A 23,385-nucleotide genomic window follows, 5' to 3' on the forward strand; every position below is an offset into this window, starting at 1 on the left:
CAGACTAATACACCGGGGATTACAGTGCGCCGCCCGTCTAATTGGTCGCAACGCACGGCCAAAACGTGGGGATTCTGGCTGTCTTTGAGAAGCAGGAAGTAAATAGAGCGGCGACAACTTCTCATGGAGAGCTCCCAAGCGCCATCGAGAAAAGGAAGAACGACAGCATGAATTAGCAGACTGAGAGGAGGAGAACCTGGAACGTAAACCTAATCACTAAGGTACCTGGAGGTCATGAAGGCCGTCACACGTAAAAAATATGCTCCCCAGCGTATACAATTTCTTGGAAGTTTTGAATTAGAATATTTAAATCATCGTAAAATGTCTTGTTTTATATATAACATTCTGATTAAAACTGGTCATAATTACCTTTTTATAATGCTTATTACCTCGTACACGAAATAAGAAAATATAAAGAATAGTAATTCTTAAAATATCCAAATTCGAAAATTGCCGAATTTCTATATTTCAAATGTCTCTGAATCCGAAAAAAGGCATTTTTTAGTTTTTATGTAAACGTGATAATTTAAAAATGCTCATTAAAGAAGAATGAAATTTGCTTTACAGATTTTATAACAAATTTATAGATTTCTATCAAACATTTTACGAAATCCTTTTACGAGAAATCTATGTCTGGCTGATTGAGAACAGCTGAACAAGATAAATACAGTAACAGAAAGAAATGGATTTAAAAAATTGTGTTCACAGATTTAGAATCTAAATTCCCAAATAGTATCAATTTTGAACTGAATCCGACAAAGAAATTATCTTCTGTCTGTCGGTATGCATGTAAACTCAGTAACTCAAACACACTTGGACTCAAATGAGTGAAACAAGGTTTAGAATGTTACCATAGAAATCGTAAACTCATACTAAATGATGAGTTTAACATTGCAACTGCTGTCCTCCGCTCTGTATTTCCGCATACATGAGAGCACTATAACTCAAAAATGCAGCTTTTATAATAGCTACAATTTGGTATACAGTCACTGAAGCTAATGTGTGGATTCTTTTGAAATTTTAAATGCAATCTGTGAAATGGCGGCATGTACAGTCTCATGCATGTAAATGCTATAACTCAAGACTGCAGTGAGTTAGATATACGAAACGTGTTACATATTCTTGCTAATGAAATTGCAGTCCCGTGTAGTATTTTGGTATGGGTGTATCCAAATTCGTGTCCCATGAGTAGATTAGTATGATATTCTCGTTTTCATTATATTTCGAATCAAAGAATGCATATGTACGGTACTATAAAACTTAAAATCTTAGCACGCGTAGCATACAAAATTTTATAGAGAATCCAAAGTTTTATGAAGTAAAGGATAGGAAAGGGCTGCACTTGACTGCAAAGTATGTCAGGAAGTTTCGAGAATACGCTTCCGCAGGTTTCAATAGCCAAATACTAATACAAATTTCCAGAGAAGAAAACACGGTATTAACTATTTTGTCTCCTCCGTTTTTCATAATATTTTTTGCTTCAGAACTTTAAATATACAAATGAAATTAAAATCGATAAAATTAGTTTGATTTTGGAAGTTAAGGAAAGAGATGATTGTAGGGTCTCTTCGGTAAATATAGGTAACTAAAAATTTGACATGTTCCTGGAATGCGATAAATATTGCTGGAAAGTATTTTTTGGTATTCCATTATTTTCATGCCCTTATTGAACATTTAAAAAGCAATACTGGGGTATAGAGGTAGGGGGAGTTCTATGATATCGGTTTAGAACAGATTTCTAAGACTTCGTTTTATTCTTTCGTGAGAAGCTTTTACGGTTGCTTTCCATGCGTTCAAATGTTATTTACCATTATTAGATCATTTACTTCATTTGTTTCATCATTATCATCGTTCCTCAAAACATTGATAATTATTTAAATTATTTACTTTGTTTAGAGACTACGTAACGGTATTCAGAACTTATCTCTTAAATTTAGACCAATGCTTGAATGCTTGTCACATTTTTTTTTTTTTTTTTTTTTTTGATATTTTCGATATGAACTTCTGATATTTTATTTTAGAAATAAATAGATTTCGAAAAATTATAATTCTCCATCAGTATGTAATAAATTTCATTTAAATACATTTCAAATTTCCATATTTCATACATAAAAATTATTAAAACTATTCATGATGTTAAAGAAAAAGTTGAAATGGAATGTCAGTTCAAGTTTGAACTGGTCAGAAGGTGATAAATTCTTGCATCCAAATTGACCCCATGAAATGCAAGAAATTGCAATTAATAAAAATATCTATTTCGTACATTTACAGAAATAGATCCTCCAGAACTACTCTCAAATTCTAAGAATGACCAGTAGAAACAGCAAAATCTCTTTTAGTCTACGAAGAGCAGTAATCAATCATTCAGATTTCTCTTTGATGTCATATATGTCTTTTTAAACAAATCTTCATTAATTTAAACTTTCATTTGTAAAGATATGTAATAGATACACGATTTATGACGGTAGAATTTTTGCAAAGGATAGTACTGAAATTATGTCAACTCATAAAATTTAATTTACAGACTTACAAAACGAAAACTGGAATTTTTGATAACTATGTTTTCTGTTGCTATTCAGATAGGCGATATTTTATTTAGAATTTTCACTGTTGACGAAACTTTCGTGATCTTGGAGATAATAACAATACCATAGTTTTATTTCAAATCTTCATTGCATTAAAATGATAGTTAATAATTGATTAATAAAAGAACTTTACGTACTTTGATTTGATTTATATTTAATTTAGAAAATATTTTCTCCTGCGGTTCTTACATATATTTATCTGTCTGTGCGTAACATTTTTTGCAAAAGGAAAAGTCATGCAGAAATGTCATTCATCAAAGGTTTATTTCATTTTTATTAAAATATCGTGTAAACGCTCCGAATATTAAAGTATAATTTCTATTGAAGAAATGGGACTAAAGAAGGAAATAAAAATAGTTTGACTAACTATGCAAACATTTTGATCTAACATCAAATCTCTATAAATATAAAGAATTAAATAAACACTCCAGCTAAGCTTTATATACATTCATTTGACGCCATGCGACGTTGGGAACTTTTCAGTGGCGCTGTTGCTACCGTTACGCTGTTGCTGCTGTTCCTGCCACATTCTGCCATTTTTCTAAAATTTGGCGATAAATAATTTTTTTGGCGAAAATGACTGTATATCAAAGCTGTTCCTACTCTAAGAATGTTAAAGTACATTCTTATTGAAGAAATGGTGGATAAAGAAGGAAAGAAAATAAGTTTGCCTAAAGCAGCAAAACTTTTGATCTAACAACAAATCTCCAAAAGATGAAATATTGAAGTGAAACTATTTTTCTCACAATTTTGCTAAAATTGTCTTAATGGCGAAAGAAGGTATTTGTCGGTTGTAACGGAACGAAAAAACGCCAAGACAAAATTTCGCCAATTTTACCATTGCTATTGTTAGAATATATAACATATGATTCCCACGCTCAAAATTTTTCATAATAAATAATAATGCCCTTGAATATATTTTTATAATTAGGCGAAATCTTTCCTTGGCGCTTTTTGGTCGCCGCTAAAACCGAATTGTACCTCAAATAACTATACAAAAAGAAGAATATACATTAAGAAAAATGATCAATATAATACGCATAATGTAATAAGAAAAGAAAGTTTAAAAGAAAATCAGCCACTCATTTATTTGCATCATCAATAATAATAAAAATTAATTAAATATCAAATCTGTATTTTCAATATCAGTCAGCAGATATATCATGAATAAAGTAATCGGTAGGTTTATTCTTAAAGGACATTTGTAATAATTTTTATACGTGCAAGTGATTTGGTCATTTTGGTGGATAAACCGAATTTCCATCAATAATAATAAAAAAAAGATAAATTTTCTTTTCAAAAATATCAGTTCTCTTCAAGGGCTTCCACTTTTCAGACAAATAATTCTCCAGTTTTAATTCTTGCTACAAAATACATCCTGTGTGGGACAACCGTTTTATATTCTTAACAATACACCACATTGATGTATGGTATTTTCTCTAGACAATATCTTTTATATGTCATCTCCAACAATCATAAGTAGACATTTCAAGTTTAAAATGATATTTTTATGCTTACAAACAGAATAAGAAAATCTACCAAAAGTTGCAGTTTAGACACAATACCCGATGATTCTCTTTCACATGTATCTCGAAAATTGTCTGACGTGAGAAAGTGCATACTTCCCTATTAACATATTTTTTAAACCGAAATACTCATTTTTGATTTAAAATATTTTCATTATTTGCATTTGATTTTTAAAAATTAATGATAAAATAAATAATGAACAGCAGGATCATGATGCCCTACAAAACACTTTGTTTTTATTCATCTACTGATCAAAGTATATTCATGTTTGCTGATGTTTTACAAAAAGAAATTTCGCGAAAATAACAGTGAGTTCTGAAGTTTTTATACAAATTAGAATTCATTAGATACGGTTATGTATTGTACCGATTATAGGAACATGTGTTGTTTTACATGCGTTTGATTAAGTCAAATTGTTTCAATTTTGTAAAGAGAGAATTGGTCTGTTTTCACGCAAAACTTGATGCTCTAGAAACCTGAAATTTGTATCTGGGGGCACGGCAGTGTCCCCGCCAAATCGAGCAAAAACAAGCGGCACGACCGTACCATCCTTTTCTCGAAGCAGTTCAGGCCATTTTCGACCTCCTATAACTTCGATGTGGATAAAACTAGAAGCCTGAATTTTCAGTAATTAAGCAGGAATTATATAAACACAGTATATTCCAAATTTCTTTAAATTTGAGCCAGTAGTTTAAGAATTATAACTAGTCAAAATTTGTGAATTTTGTCACTGACTGATTGACTGGCTGTCTGACCGATCATCAAAACTCTTAGGCACTTCTAGCAGACTTAGAAGCTTCAAATTTAGAATACAATTAGTGTTTAGTGTATAAATCAAGGAAAAACTAAAATATTTTGCAATTTCGATCTAGTTTTCTAGATACACCAACTGCATAAATAACTTCTATACTGAATCTATCGTGTCATCCTTGGCGAGTTATTTGGCGTTTAGTCTCTGACACGCATTAACAGTAGGTATCCAAAAATCGAATTTCTGTTTTCGACGCGTTTCTTCTCAATCGATTAAAACAAAATTTTGACATATAATTGCACTTGCAATACCATTCCAAATAAATTTAATAATACCATAAAAAATTTATAAATACCATATAAATTCGGAACCGAGTTATGCTATTGACTATATTCGGACATATAAAGGAGAGAGTGGGATTTGAGAAAAACTGTAGCTCAAGCTCAAGAAATAGTACCGGAAAAGAAAGAGAGGAAGATTACATACAAAAATAAGAAAAGGATTATCTACAAAAAGAAAGGAGATGCCATCAAAAACATAACTTGTAAAAAAAAACCAAGTCTCCCAACTCAGTTCTATCATAAAAAGTTGTGAGATCCATGTAATACCTTTCGGTCAATTTATTCAGTCCCTACTTAAGGGTCCTTCTGTCTTAAGTTATTACGTAATTAGCTAACCTAACAACTCCTTTAGTGACCATATCAATATTAAAAATCTTCTATGGTTTAATTAGATTGACTTGGAAATCACACTAAACAATCTAATTTAATATAATATGTTAATGTAATCTAATTTAATGTAAAGATACATCGTGTTTTCATGCGATGTCCAAGTCAATCTATTTATTTAAACCATAGAAGATTTTTAATATTGGTATAGTCACTATAAGATGTTGTTAGGTTAGCTAATTACGTAATACCTTAAGACAGAAGGACCCTTAAGTAGGGACTGAATAAATTGACCGACATGGTGTTACATGGATCTCACAACTTTTTATGATAGAAGAACTGAGTTGCGAGATTTGGTTTTTTTTACAAGTTATGTTTTTTATTGCATAGATATATACTGTATGCAATTACACAGAGTTTTCCTTTATCGTATTGTATGCAGCCCCAATTTATTGTCCTTTCATAAAAAACTTGAAAATTTTAAATTTTCAAAATATAATAATTAAATCGAATCGTTTCGAATAATTAAATCAAAATATAATAATTAATCGAATCATTAATTAAATCGAAGGGCGTAAGAAAAGATAATGAATTATTCAGAGTTGAAAATTTGGGCATATTACAGAAAAAAAAATACTTGAAATATAGATTTAGATAGATGAAGATAGAGACAGTAAAGAAAATTCCCTGATCGGTACAAATGCAGGCAAGAAATAATTAAATATATTTCGTCCTATAAATCCATAATGAAAATTAAAAATATAAATAATATATTTTTGGCATTGATAATACCTCTAGTTTCATTAACTTTAACTTCAACTTTCCAAATTCTCAATCTGATTGGTTGAAATTCATAGAACAGCAGATTTTACAATTAGAGACGCCATTTTGAGTCAAGTTTCTGAAAGTTCGAGTTGCGAAAAAGCAGCGGATATTATTTTCGAGTGACATTACTTTTTTTGAATAAAAATATTTCATTTTATTTCTTTCCTTATTTACTCATATACAAATAAACTATGGATTTTTGTGTGTCTTCTTCAGATTTCGTTGCAGGTTTCGAGCCGATGGACTGGGAGGCTGCCTGTACGGAGGAGCCGATGGACTGGGAGTCCGTGGATTGCCAGGAGCCTATGGAATGGGAGGAAGTTCCTCTTCCTCCTCAGGTAAGTTTTCCAGGTACGTCCTTTTCTACACCTCTAGTAGCTAACCCTGAGGCATTTCCTAGACCAACTTTTGCTAGGAGACCTAAGCGCAGAGCGTAAGACCAAAAGATCCATGTATGACAGAATTATGTGTATTAATTGTCGCTCGAATAGACAACCGTTTCGTAAAACATCAAATTTAAATATTTGCAAAAAGTTTTAATACATCTAATGTTTTCAATATTTTATATTATTTGAATCTAGAAACTTTGTATAACATTTGGCGATTACAAAATGTAAAAACAAACCTGCTTTGTATGCTTTTTAACAATATGGTTAAGCTATGCCGTGCTTTACTCAAATTTATTATCACTATTTATCGAAATCATTTCTGCTTACTCTTAACGTTCAATGCATTTTAAAATTGTTTATAAAAAACAATAAGTATTTCTACTAATATTATCAATTCTTGCTAATATTCAGAGTTAAACGTTTTTGTTGATATTTTCATACGTCTGGATACTCATTAACTTCTAAAAATGTTTTTCTTACATTTCCGTTAGATCGCCAACAGAATGTCTCAAGTTTGAAAATTGGCGAGAAATAACTTGAATATTCCATTGAAATGTTCCAAGCACTGTAATCTTATTGCATGGATTTGGCGAAAAACATTCGTTTCGCTGGATACGTTCATGTTTCTTGATAAATTGCCCGGAATAACGATATTCACCAAACACTGATGTTAGTGCGAAACGTAGTTTAAATAATAATGGCCAATGATTCATAAATGAATATTAAAACTATAAATAAAACCTTTTTCATTATTTAGCAAATTTGCAGATGGTAGATTGCATTGAATAATTAAAGGAATAATACTGATTATTTGAGAGTATGAAATCAATTGTGTTTCATCTCAAGACAGGTTGAAATTGAATTACAATACAGTACATTGGAACCCAAATATACCTGGATCTACAATCTTATGCTCTTTTAACTTTAGAAGTATATTAGAGCTTCAAAATAAAAGCAGTTTTGTATTGCTAAAACGATATATTTAAAAATGCTTAGATATTGTATTTTTCATCCTAAACGTTAAAAATATAATTTATTTATATCTGCAATTATTTCATATGTGGGTATGACATGGGAACAATGTATGTGAAAATAAAGTGTATATTTTAAAAGTTAGTGAAAGTTGTGCCATATCACTCAACGGCGTCCATTACAATAGCATCTGTTTTGTTATGGCGAAAAGGTAGCTTGAAATATTTTAGTACTTTAAATGATCGGAATTTTGGATATTAAGGGAATATAAATTAAAGTATTTATATTATTTTTGAAGTTTTTATTCTGTAATTTGTCAGAATTATATTAAACATAGTTTTGAATGAGACATTTTTGAGGATACACTTGAATTTCAAAAGATCAAGAATTTTAAATAGCTTCATTTCTTTACATTATTTTCTTGTTTGTCATCTCTATTATCGCAGAATATTCTGAAATATTACATATAAAGAAAGCATAAAATTTAATAATTAAATAAAAATGGAAAGAAATTATGAGTAAAATGATGTAAAATTCCATATTTTCGGTCATTCTCATTTAGCTAATCAGCTATTATCGCCAAGCAAAAAGGTTAGTTTCTAATGACAGATTTTTGTTTCCAGTTAGAGAGTCGCGAAAATGAAATCTCTTTTATAAAACTCAGGAAAATGAGGCTTTAAACGCATTTACAAGCTGCTTGATTTTCGGCTCTGGCTGACTGTATTGGCAAGCTTTGTAATAGAGTTGAAACAAGGAAAGCGTACTGAATTTCTCGTTGAGAAAAATACTGAAATATCGTTTTCTGCGCGAGTAATTGTCAATTTCCCAGCTTACAATTGTTTTTCTTTACGCTTATTAAACGCGCATGCGATATGATAGTTTTTCTCTTATTGCTAAGCAAAGGCCTCTTTCGTCAGTCCATTGTGAAAAGAGAGCTGCATTCTCATATAATCAATTTGGTCTCCGACGCATTTTTTTTTTCTTTCGCGAGAAAAAATAATTTTTGGAAGCAATTTTATCAAATCCTTTAAAACCTATCAAGTAGCTATCGTGGATAAACATAAATGCTTGCACAAGATATAGATTAAATTGAAAAAAGTGTAATTGTAAAGTAAATGACAAATTATAAAATTGCGATTATGCCAGCATCTTGGATTATTAATACTCTATTTGGCACATTTGCAAATAATTTGGCGATTACTGATATGCAGAGAAAGGACCAAATACTTAATAGCTTGAATTCTTTTTCTGTCTTTACATCGAACCGTTCTTTAAATTAAAACTTCAATTTCTTTTTCAAGCAGATTTAGTATCTTTTTGATTGTTAAAATGGCAGATAATTCATTCTCTTTAAAAATGCTGATGCTTTATTTGGATGAATTTTTGATTTATGACGAATAAATATTTTATTTCCATGAACTTTTTGCAATAAATTTGTTTGTCATCCAGAGTGAAAGAAAATATTAAAGCGTGTTCCCAAGAGTTGTAGTTTTATTTCTGATGAATCTGAAATCGTCATTAAAAATAATGTTTTGAATCCTGAAATTTCTTTGAATTTCGCCGCCAAATCATGCCAAGATGTCCAGTTGACGCTTGAAAATATAGCATTCCTTTTATTTCTCTGTTCGAAAGGAACTATTTAAAACACCTATGTTGAACTGGTTTTTACCATTCTGAGACATAAAACTTTAGACAAGAAAATCCAATAAAGAATTCGAGTGCTTCTCAGCACTTTTGAAAATTTCTCCCACAAATTTAGGTGCAGTTTTGAGTGAAAATTGTCTCCTCTCATTTTCAGTTCTAGTAGTAGAGATGATGAGCGAATATTTTATATCTTTGACGGAAATTTAAATTTCGTCTCTTCTGCTTTTCAATTGGTTCAACAATTTATGTGAAATCTTATATATATCTTTTGCTGTGTGTCTCGGAATATTAGAAATTTCAGAAAAAGATTGAATACCTTATTAGCACTTAAGCTGAAAAGTGATAAACATATCGCAGTCTTTATAAAAATATATTCTTTCACTTTGTCTCAAACCATTTGGTCCAGAAACTAACTCTCATAAATGGAAAGAGATAAATTCCATCAGGCCTTTTCCCTGCTTTTCAGCGATGCCTGCTCTAACAATTTCATGAGAATTCCAAAATATTTGCATTAGAAAAGCTATTCCTTGAAATAACGTTTAAAGATAAGAGGCAGCAGTATTACTAATTATTTTTGTGGTTGCTACACTATTTAGTTTTTACTGTGAAACCCAATGCATGGATCTTTCAATTTTTCAAATTTTTGTTTTATAAAACGTTAATTATTTGACGAGATTTATTAAATATATTGAGATATAATTGATGCCAAAACTTTACTGATGATTGCAAGTATACGACGATTGGAAGTTTAATTGGAGGGAGGATAGATATATATTTACATTCAAAATAATACCAATTCTCAATTGAAACGCTTATTGCTGGCTGTTTGATAAAATCCGTGCCACTTTTCTAGACCTTCTTGATATAGAGGAAGTGGCTTATGCTTGAAGGATCAACGCAATGATTTGTCAGGGAATGCGACGATGGGCCATTTCAGCTTTCGGAAAACAATTTTAATACTTCTTTCGAGAGGCGCTGCATCCCTCATTACCCCATTTTTCTCATGTCAAGGCATTTTTTCAAAAAATATACAGTACGTTGCACAGATTTGGATCGCGTCCGAACACAGGCAGTTTGACAACTCCTGACAGTATTTTCGTATATATTTATACATACAAGCACAGCTTTGGGTCAGATTTTGGTGAAGTAGCTTTTAATAGAAGCCGTTTCCATTGTTCATCGTGCATACAACTAAGGTTGAAAATATTAAATTTTCCAAACCTTGTAAAATTTAACTAAACTATTCAGATTTCTTTAATGTATATTTTTAAAATATTCCTTCTTTCTAAAGAGATTTTGATTAATATCAAATCGTCAATGCCGAAGCAGCATAATCAAATATTACTAGAACTTTCCTGCACACAGCTTTCTTTTAAAAAAATAACTAACTCCAATAGTATCAGAAAAGGAACAATAGAACAGAAAATGAAACATAGCATTTATACAATTTGAAAAAGTACATGTGTATACTACAAAAGTTTGTTAAAACCTAGTCACTAAAAAAATATCTCTTTAAAAAGCGAAAAATATCTTATACGTTAATCATTGCATATTTCCTTCAAAAATATTCCTTATAGTTAGCATTAAAGTTATAACTATCAGTAAACATCATAATTATAAAAAGAATACAAATCGAATACCACAATCTCAATATGATCTATGTTGCTTAACATGACACTTCGCAAATAATAAACATTTCTATAGAGACTAATAAATTAATTTATTGCTGAGCTAACTGTTTTTAGAAAAGTATTACCTCACCATTTTAAATGCTTTATCGTGCATTTAACTGACCAATGGTCATATCTGTGCAGATTTTTTTTTCTGTTGTGATGAATTTTCTCAAAATAAATAAAGAAAATGCTTAAATTTAGAGGCAAATATTAAATTATGAAACATATAAACTTAATTTCATTCACTTGTTTTTGCAGTTTATTGAATTATTTTGCATATAAAAATATTCAGATGAAAATGGAATCTGACGATCAAAGATATTTAATGATTTTTCAAATTACTTTTAATTGCTAAAACATTCACAAAAAAGTTTAATTAACAGATTAAATAGAAAAAAAATCTTATGAAAAATATTTTCAACAGAAACCTGAAAGAATGTTATCGGACAGAACTTTGAATTTCAATTTAGAGTAGAGGAATGAAAAAAAAATCAGTTTAAAATAATATAAGTGAATCTCTGGTAACTGGAACGAATGTTAGAAACAAAAATAATTTATGTTTGAATCAGGAAATATTTAGAGGAAATTCTACATTTCCCTAGAGGCAGAATTTCTGAGTCATTCAAATGCTTAGATGTATTTATTAATTAAGAAATTACTAACTTTTGGGGAAATAAACTGCATTTATTTTTTAGTATTAAACTTATACATCATCTTTCTGAGTGAAAAAAAATGCAAGAAAAACTATTTTATGAATGTACCCTTCTTTATTAATTAGTTTATTATTAGTGTAGAGGAAATAGGCTTCTAAAATAACTTGAAATTAAAATATAAAATTCTTACGCAGTGTAAAAGGAGAAGGATAAAGTGCATGAGAAACTATTCTAAACGAGATCATAAGCATGATGATTGAATATTCTTTCAATTTAGGTTGTTTAAAAGACATTGTTCTTAAGCGTAGATATCTATTAATACAGTATTCTTCGTTTACATGATATGTGAAACATGATTTCTTGATTGTAAAGAGGTACGTTCAATAATAGAGATGATTGGGCATTAAGACGAAGTTCAAATCATTATTCGCTCATTGAAAGGATTTGAAGATTTTTACCTAAAACACGACACCGAAATGAAAACAATAGTGAGAAATCGCGTAAATAATACAACTCTGAAGAAATGTCAATGGTTATAATAATATCAATTTAAGAATAAAATACACTAATTACTTCAAATTTCACATCACATCTTTAAAACATTAATGGAGTACAGAATGTAATTGAATTATAATCTTCAGGTACTACGATAAATAACCTAATATTTAATGTTTTAAAGATTCAAATTTATATTTTTCTTTATGAGGTGCGCAGATATAAATGTTTCACTCTAAGAAATCTTCAGTTTTATGAATTTTAAGTTTCTGTTTTTCATAGTATAAATAAGGAAATACGTATGAGGATTTTAAGGGAAGAATGTTTAGAGTCATTTAAAATTTTTAGTTTATTTATTAATGGACTAATTATATATTTTTTTGCAAAGCGAAATTAGATACTGAAATTTACTCCAAAAATAAATATTCAAATCTAAATCCAAAAATTCTAACAAATATTCTAAATCTGAAAATATTTTAATCAGCAAGCATCGGATGGATAAAAAGCCTATTGTTTTAAAAGAAAACTGATTTTATCATTAATGCAGAAAAAATAAATCCTATTTTGTTCAAAACTCTTACATCCAACAAAAATTTAAAAAAAAATAATTAGGAGATTATTTTATTGAGATAAAGGCACGCGTATGTGCTCATAGAATATACTGAAGCTAAACGTATTAACGTAATTTCCTTGGAATTACATTAATACGTTTCCTTGGAAGCATCTATTTTCTTCTACATCACCTAGACTGATTCAAATATATCAAATGACGTGTTCTAGTGTTGTGTCATCTTGACATCAATCGCATGCAAAGTGAAGTAGAAATATTATCTTTTCGGTTACATTTCCCTGAAAGAGCTAGTGTTTCAAACTTAGATTTAAAAAAAAAAAAAAATATTTTAGTTGTTTATATTTTGTTCTTCCATTTAGTGACAAAAGTTTTTTTCATATTTATTGGTATTATTTTAAATATAGTATAAGATGAAAAAACACCCAAAGAAGTTATATATCGATACCCCTGCTACTTTAACTTTTGCGTGTATTTAAATCCGAATATTCGAACAACATATCAGATATTTTTCTTGGAGCGATATATGAAGTATAGAAAAGTTAAGAAGCTTTTTTCTTGATATCATAAAAAGCAAAACAGCATGTAAATGTGGATTAGGAGTTGAAATAAATATATGAATGTCCATTAACTTTGTTTCGCAATATGAATCAGACACTCCTTGGCTTAATAAGACGTTCACGTGCTGAAAATAGATTCCGTGCTTCCATACATTGCCCTTAATGCAAGATCATCTACATTAAGTTAAAATTTCATGATGAATTTGAAACTACAATTATATATGTATTTTGGTATAGTAAGAGTAAAATTTTTTTGTCATTTTCACTGATTCTTGTAGAATAACTCTTCGAGCAACATTTCAAACTGTTTATTTTATCGTTAATTAAATGTTTGTAAAGCAGTTATTAGAGTGACTAGATTATTAATTAATCTCAAATATAGCATTTAAAATACCTTTGACAGAAGATTTATCAACAAAACTATTTAAATAATTATTAATCAGGCAAATAAAAAAACACTCCTATTATGAAATGTTATCCTTCCATTGTTTTATCACATGTTTCCAGGACAAGATATAAATTATAAAATTAATAATAATTATATATTATCTGACAGTGAAACACAGATGGTTTCAGAAGTATTTAAAAAATTGTTTCGATAGAATTTAATATAATTAAGTAATCAACTACCATTCGAAGAATCTAGCGCAGTTAAGTAGCATCTCCCAAAGGCACGTTTCAAAGCGTTTTTGCTATTAAGAGCGATAGTAATATCTGAATTTCCCGATTATGAGTCTTCAAATAAAAGTGGTCGCGCTGGTCCACTCCCATTCACCAGCCACCTTCAGCGCCCCACCAGTGGCCGAGCGCCGAAACTCTTTGAACTGGGAGGCAGAATCCTCCGCTGTGGAAAGCGGCTCTCTGCCGGACTGGCTGCGTGGGGTTTGCCTGGTTTCCCCATGCTTTGCACGAATGTGGGCCAGTTTCCTTTCAAAGCCCTTCCAGGGAGGCACTTAGCGCACTCCAAAACCCTGTATTCGGCATCACTTCATTCCAAATTGATTGTTGAAGATACCAGTTAGTTAAGTATCATTCACACAACAACAATTCCTACGTTTCGGCTAATTAAAAGATTTAGAGATATAATTACATATTTAAGTCTGCAGGAGTGCGCTAAGTTGTTGTGGACGCGTTGATCCACCCCCTCTACCGTCAACGCACGACACTTTAATTTACTCATACCCCGAATTTGTAACCAGCAGATGGAACCCGTTTCTTAGGCGTGTGCGAGGGAGGTCGAGGTTTGTTCGACCTCCCGGGGCTGTCCCTGAATGTTGTGATCGGAGTGTAGGAGGACAGCCCTCGAGGAACTCTGGTAGCCGACCTCCACGTGGTGTTCCTCGGGCAACGCTGCTAAGAAACTGAGCAGCGGCTGACGGGCTACTGATATTTTAATAACATAAAAAAAGCTAAAACAATATAAATGTTTCTAAAAAGAATGTTTTATTATTACAGTTTTAAATTGAGAGAATCAGAATTCCTCGCAGTCGTTATGAACTCACATCAGTCTCATCACTTTGTTTGATTATTTAAAAAAAATATTTCTAATGAATATTTAAATGTATTCTGGTCTTCATAGTCATTATATATCATTTCCCAATTGTACAATATAAAGGATTTAAGGATTCTGAAACCAGGAGTTTTGGGAAAAACAATTACTTTCTCCTTTTGAGTACAATTTTAAAAATGAGCCTTAAAACTTCTTTCATTATTGTACTCTAAATTTTTTATTTCGTAATTCATCATTAGAATTACCATTGAAATTCGGAATTTGTTACCAGATGTCTCTTCTCCTGTGGATTCAAAATTAGATGAAATTAAGAGAGAAACCGGCACTGAAATGTTGAAAATTTTATAATGTCATATTCTCAAGGGCACGCACAATCCCAGTTAACTTCAGAATTCTAGCGTATAAGGGTGAGAAGGGAAAATCGATTCCAGAAATCCATCTTTATCTGCAATGAACTTGAAATTATTAACTGGATTAATGCATTAAAAATTTTTTTAATGTGGTCAGATTGATGAAGAATAGCTTAAGTCAACGACAGATTTTATTACTAAAAGGAAGTTAAATATCAAATAACCGGGTTGATTCGACTAATTAAAAACAGCTGATTGGAAGCCGTGAAAAAAGCACTTTTTTATTAAAATAATTTCTTTAAATATACGAAAAAATGACATTTTTATATGGTCTTAATAAAAAAACTCATTGGTAAAATTTTTCGACTTTGCTCAATTTCCCAGGGAATCTTAATATCCTGAGTTAGAAAAGGGATTTAACCTTTAAATGTGAAATTTGGCATCGGATTTTTAACTAAAAATGTATACTTGCAGTCAGTTTTTAATATTTTGTCTGTAAATATGTTACCACTGCATAATGCTCTTTTGTACAAAAGTTAAAAAAATAAACGTCTACTGTCAGAATGGTTCAAATAATATGTTTTCTCGCCCTATTGAACGAGTGGTATAATTTTTAGAAAAATTTAGCGGAATAACACTTTGACGCATTTCATTTTTACGAATAATAAAAATACTTTTGCGGTGAGTGAGTATCTTGTTTTTACTATGAAATGATTATTTTGAGTAAGGGCCTCTTTTGCATGTGGAAAACGGCCAAGTATCAAAACGAATACTTGCTTTTTTTAGAAATATATAAAACATGTATCGTAATTTATTTTATTATTTTTTTCCTTTATTTGGCACTGCAATGAACACATCGATATTTTTTACAAAAAATTGTTCGGAAAATCAGACATTTAAAAGGTCAAATAATCATGTAACTTCAAACAAACAGCATTTTCTTATTCAGACAAATTTAAACAACTGCTTAACTTTGTAAAATCTTGAATCATAAAACCCTTTTCATGCTAACAGGTTGCCATATCAACAGTTCAGATCTAAGTACAAGATTTTGGGTATTTGATTAAACATTATAGTAGGCCCTTGGAATGAAAAGGGTAAATATTAGCATTATGAAAACTGCATCAAGATAAAAAATTATGTCTACAAGAAAATAATTAAACACAATAAATTTTTTTTCTTAATTTATATTTTTTTAGATGCGCGGTGGCGTTTTTCAAAGTGGACTTCTCATTTCACTCCATTATTGCTTGATTATACCTGAATATTTAATCACTGGGTAATATTTCCCAGTGGAAATATTTATAAATATTGTAAATATTTCCCTTTATGACGTCTGCCTATGGTATCGTTTCTGATTACTGAAGACATCTGCGTATCTATCAATTTTGAAAACAGAGGGAGTAGTCTTCCCAAAATTTTCCCGCAGACACTCTTATAAATGTATTATCCCAGAAGCCACCTTGAATGACTTGCAAACAATATTCACGAAAAATAAAACTTTGGCATGAATTTAGTATTTTTATTGAATCTATCACGCTATTCTTGGCGAATGCTTCAGTATGCAGTTAACAAAACACTGCCGTGCGGTTAGTAGTGAGCGAAAAATGAATTTACGTTTTAGATGAGTTTTCTCCACCCGATTGAAACAAACATTTCACGCAGAGCTACTGCTGTAATCACAAAATCACATACCTAGTATAATTTATTTACAAAATTATTTTTTGAGTTATTGCATTGACATCATCATGTTCACGCGATATCATGCAAGTTATCATGTTAACTTATATTCGAACAGTTAGACTTTCTGCTAACGGATTTTGCTCAAAATTTGATAGAAATTTATAAATTTGATGTAAAGACCATAAACGGAATTTCATCTGTCTACACCGAATAGTTCAGTTATTTTTGTTACAGAAAGACGGACAGGAGAACAAAATACTAAAAATGTCTTTTTCGAACTCGGGGCTGGTCTCAATCGTGGAGATACATCAAAATCTAATGTTTGATTTTTTTTTTCTTTGCGGATTACAATTCTTTCTCTACATTTCGTATACTAAAAAATAAAAAAAAATGATATGTTTGATTACTATTAGGGCACGATACAATACTTTAAAATAAAATCATAATAATATTAGAGGCAAATGAATTTTTCCGCAATATTATTTATGATTGCTCAAAAGATTTTTTTTAAAGAAATGAAACTAGCAGAAATATATATATAATTAAATTATTCATTTTTTTGAACGATTATTTTTCGGGCAAGGATAGTTTCCTTATATTTTAATAATATTTTTTAAACGTTATGCATTAGTCGTTATGCTGAAAAAGAAAAAAAAAACAAGCAAACATACCATCTTGATGATCAGGGTTATGTAACACCTCCCGATAATTATTATTTCGTGATATTCTTTGCGCTTTTCCGTTTCATTTTGTGGTCTTTGTGTGTTGATTGCTCGCATTAGTTTTTTTAAACGATTTCCATTTTTTACCCACCACTCGAAAGAACACCACACTGAATTTCTTAAATAAAGCGTAACATTTTCTAGTTTTTGTACATTACATTTTCTTTTCGAATGTATACGATAAAACGTTAGAGCAAAGAGACCGAGATCATCATTATCGTAGAGTAAACAGTAAGCGCGGTCCATTTCATCTATTAACTTGATGTGAGCTCCACCCGGAAATAAAAGATGTCGTCGAAACTACGCTGATGTCTTTTTAGTAGAAGGAACATATCCTTTTTTTTTATACGTTACAATATTAATAGGAGGACCAAAGTTTGAAGCAGTTTTAGTCATTTACAATGCAAGTATGAATGATGAAAATGTTTCATTCTAGGATATATTTGAAATATCATTTTTATAAATATTTCGTATCGCTGTTTTCCAAAAGAATGTAAATTTTTCACTCTAAAAAATCACTCTTCGGAAAAAATCGATATGAATAAAATATAATGTGTTCGATAAAATGTTTATGAAAATAAGTAAGAAAATAATGAAATCTTTTCAAATCATCACGTGTGCGATTTCAGGTATGTTAATTTCCAGATTTGAAGCTTTTTTTTGTGAAAACGGATACCGAAAGATTAATTTTCAGTATTGCTACAGAAAGATTACTATTTCAATACAGACAGTTCATATAAGTATTTTTTTTCTAAGTAAGCAAATGCACTTAAATTTACATTAACTTTTCCATTTTATGTTTGTTATATTTGACATTTAGTATATGATAGCTGAATGAAATGTTTGATTTTTGAATTAGATTTAGTTACGTACGAAACATCCAAATCTGTATTGGAAATAACATTTTTACCTTCATGAAGCTTGCTACTGTGAGACAGCATTACATTAAAATCTCCAGATGTTGGCATGAGTCTCTGCTAAATAGGAATGTGATCCCAAACTTCAAAACAGCCGCTTCTTTAAATTACTGCTTAGATTTTATGAGGAAATAAGTGCTTCATTTACATGTTACGGGATATTAAATTCCTCATATTCTATATTCATACGCTCCCAAAAATATCATTTCCATTTGAAGATTTCGTGGGCATAATTATTGTGTTATCTTGTTAATTCAATCAATCAGCTTTCTAATTTCTAAACTTAGGGAAAAGTGGCATTTCGTTGCTACGTAACGGTGGAAGAGGTCAGGGCAATCAGGAACCGACTCCGGAAAGTAATAAATTTTCCGATCCTTGTAAGTAGGATATTCTGAATACATAAATCAGATTTATAGTGGCAGTTAGTGCCCTGATATATTGTTCATTTCCCACTCATTACCAGTCTTCTTAGAAAAGAATCTCTTAAGTATTTGGATAGATTTTATTAATTCGTATTAATCATGGAAAAATGAGATTGCCCAGAAAATTATTTATTTTACAAGTTATATTAATAAGCATTTTTTGGTTTATACTGTTTTCAGAAAGAAAAATAATATCATGATTTTCTTTATTCCCAAGCTCTTGTTCAAAATAAATAAATAAAAAGGAATTTGTGAAATATTTTACTTTGGCCATGGAAGAGTGTTAGTTAAGAGACTCAATTCATGCACGTGGACTTGACTAAACCTTCACACTCGGATGACTCCTCTCAGGCACCATTCAAGACAGTGCATCAATTTGATGTTTTATTTGATATTTACTTATTTTGATTGTTAAAAATACTTTAAGAATGGTAAAAAAATGTCGATTAATTTTTAGAGGAAATACGTCTTAAGACAATTAGATATATATTTACTTCTTGATGCAATAAATATGCCCTTGTATTAGTGAGTTATTGTGCATCGAATTATTTTTCTGAATGCAAAGTGTTAAATTTAGGTGTATTTCTGAAGATTTGGCTAATGTTTCCCAACGAAAGTCCCTTTCTTTATCTAAACAAATTACAAAATATAAAGTCCGTTCTCAAATTGCGATTTTTAAGATATTATAGAATACTTTGAACTTCTTATTTAGTTTCAAATTCTTCAATTATGCACAACGCAACAATACTTCCTTTGAGATACGGCTTTTTATTGTTTTTATATGTTGCTTGTTAAGAATCGTATATCGTATGCTTAATGGGTCAAATATCTTCACTGCAGTTTAGAGTGGCGAAGAAGTGTGAAAAATCAGATGCCTTTCAATCAGACGTTGTCATCGTTTGGACCCGATTCAAAACTTCCGGTTGCGTTCGCGTTGAATAAAATGAGACTTTAATCCCCCCCCCATGTATGTCTATTAAAAAATTAAGCCCTATTATGTCGGAGCATATAATGAATGACGTAAAAGGACGTTGAGATATTCCACTAATGCAGCTCAGACATGTTGGACGGAATGTTGGAGCCTATATGTGACCAGGTGAAATAAGATGAGGGTTTTTATGATTCCCGATTTCTATGAATGAACGGATTTCAGAGAATACTCTAAATAAAATTAAATAATTATAGTAGGAATTTAAGAATAATGATAATTATATAAATTATATTTTGAATAACAAATTGATGGCATAAAAAATTAGATATAAAAGTAACCAAATTGTTGACTTAAAAATGAAATGTAAAGGAATGTCCATATGATAATAACTTTGAAATGATAAAATATTATTGCATATTCCCAAAGAATTTATGTTAACTCTTTTTTGAAGATCCCAAAATATGACTTTTAATTCCTTTCAACTAATACATATTCCATTTTATGAAATATCTGCTAAATTTAGGAAATAATAAGTTGTCAAATCTTATATAGTTATTATATACGATTTAATATACTCAGTTAAATATGTTTTTAAGTCGCAGTAATTTATTTTCATTCTATTTCCAGTCTTATCTGAAGGAAAAAAACTCAACAGAAAATACACCTGTAGAAAAATAGAAATTAATATTTTTGGAGAAGAGTAGAAATATCTAAGATTTAGAAACACATTTTAAAATAAATAAGAACAAAAAATCCGATATAATTACAGATGATGCAGCCTTTATTTCAATAAGAACATTCAACTCCTATTTTTTTCGACATTTACTCTGCTTTAAAAAGTTTACTTTAGTAACAACATCTGGTAGAATGACTTTCATCGGTAAAATAACTAAATCTTGTAAGTCTCAGAGTATTATTAACTATTTTTTATTTAGTAAAATTTGTGTTCTTCATACTTGTCACATTCAGCTGACCACCGTCAACTTCATCAATCCAACAGCCTGACGAATAATGGATCTTCATTTTGTTATTTTTAACATAATCAGTAGAGCAATCATAATCTATAGAACAATCTTATTTAAAGATGATTCGAGATAAGTTACTTCCTCTGTCTCCACAGCCTCCATTTCGTATTGAAAGCGTGAAAATCGTCTTCAGATTCATCCTATTCAGACAGATACAGATAATGTAAACAGATAATACAGATAAATGTAAAACAATAGCAATCATGTACTATAATGACGGCATTAAGATTAATATTTTAGTAAGAAATTATATATGTATTTTTCTACTCATAACACTAGAAAAAAGTGTGAGAATTTTCTCTTTCAGTGATTTTCTACTAAGAGATCCTTTTAGAGATTTCTTTGAACATATGTCAATTTAGGAAAGATAATCTTGGATATCTTTGACACTAAGCATTAGATGTTATGGAATTTTATACCTACGGTCAAAGCGAGAGATTTCCTGACTCAGCAATTTTTTAGAGCGTGTTGTTACGAATAATTAAGTAAAAAAGTTATATTTGGATAAGAAAATAAGGCAGGATTTTATAATAAAGTAACATGGGCTAATTTAAGATATAAAAAATGGGAAATTGATTTGGATTTAAAATTAAAATAAGAAATATCATCACGTGTATGTATGTGCCTTTATAAATATGTATCCAGTTGTTTTTGACTTTATGGACAACATTCCCTTAAATTGCTTTAGCTCAACAAAAATTGAGAAATATTTCTGTAAATGACTTAATCCAATTATTATATTCAAAATCAGTCTTTTCTGTCTTTGTTCACTTTAAATAAAATAAGAGAATTCACAAAAATATTAACATATTTTTAGATTTGAAACTAATATCGTAGACAGCTTTAAAAAGCATTTTTTTTTCATTCGGTACTGAAAAATATTTTTTTTTCAATATTACCAAACAAAATATAATAAGAATAAACAACTATGCATGAAAATAAGCATGTTTTGATAAATTTCAGAATTTAATAACTCGTAAAAATGTTAAAAATTGAACTTATCATGTTTCTTACATGTTATAATTAATCATTAGATTTTTTTTAGAAAAGAATATAATGAACTTTCGTCGGAACTTTAGAAAGTTTAATGAAAAAAAAGGGGAGAATTTAATTAAGAAGTCGTAAGTTTATTAGAAGTTAAAGAGTAAAAAATTATCAAATTTAGTAAAGACGACACTTCTTTTTGTGTAGGAGTTTTATACTTAACACCTCAAGATGGCAGTGCAAGAAAGTTTCGTAAACTTTTAAAGTTTTGAATATTGCAACAAAATGGAACATTTTAATGACATTTTCGAAAGTTTTAACTGAAACGTTGCTGAAATGTTTTATGACTTCTTTCCTACGAATAATGATTAAAAAAAAGCATAATTATTACAGGATATAGTAATACCTCATCTCTGGGTTGAAATCTACTTCTGTGCAAATTATTCGAAATTATAAAGTTAATTTTTGTCGAATTCTCCACTAAGTGAAGTCAAAATTTATTTAAATGTTTCTGTTATTTCATAATTAATTCCTAAAAAAATTAAAGTAATGCATAGTGATTGCAAACACACTTTGTGCAAAATTATAAAACTTAGGTTTTTAGGGAAATGGCAGGAAAATAGATTACAAAATTCCATCGCTGCAATCTTGAAGCAAATAAAATTAAATCAAGTTCTTTAAACGAGGCTTTTAATATGTAGAATAGAATAAAAACAAACAAAAGAAATTTGAAATGGAAGTTTTGAATAACAATTACGTATACAATGAATTATATAAGTCGAATTTCCCTTAATTAATTTTTAATTTAAATGCTAATTTCAATTGTGATGAGAGAATGGGTCTTGTAGAACAGGTGTTTAGAAAAACGATATATCGTTAAGCTCTATCTTAGCTCACCTCATATAAACCCTCACAATACTTCTGACGCGTGAAACACAATGTTTGTTACACGATTATAGGAACCGACTCACAGTGGCAGTTTGTCACATTGGTAGTTGAAGTTAGCACTGCTGCAAATTCGAAATTCTGTTACCAAGAGAAAACATTTTTTTAAGAAAAAGCTATTTTACCCATAAGAAATCTGAGATTCTAAATTTCAAAACCAGACAAAGTCTGTTGTACTTCAAAAATATTAAATGATTAGCACATGATATAAATCACTTGTTAATTTGTCAAAAGAAATTAATGTAAATGGAGAAGTGATGATACTGCATATAAAAATATCACAATCCCCCCTCTTCAATATCTGTCCACTTCGCTTGATATTTCCAAAAATGGATATCAAATAATATGTGCAATAAATGATCTGTTACGCTCACTGTTTATGTAACAATTAATAATAATTGTTGCATTGTAATAGAAATGCTTGTCTAAATGGTATTTTGGAAAATTATCCGTATGTTTTTTTCGAAACCTCTGACACAAGAAAATGAATTATCCAGTAAACAACATGTATTATCGGTCCAGATAACATAATTCGAAATTGAAATTTTCGAATTAGAAATTTGTAGTAATCGAATTTGTAGTCAAA

This window comes from Argiope bruennichi, chromosome 10 (genome assembly GCF_947563725.1).
Source record: "Argiope bruennichi chromosome 10, qqArgBrue1.1, whole genome shotgun sequence".
Lineage (NCBI taxonomy): Eukaryota > Metazoa > Arthropoda > Arachnida > Araneae > Araneidae > Argiope > Argiope bruennichi.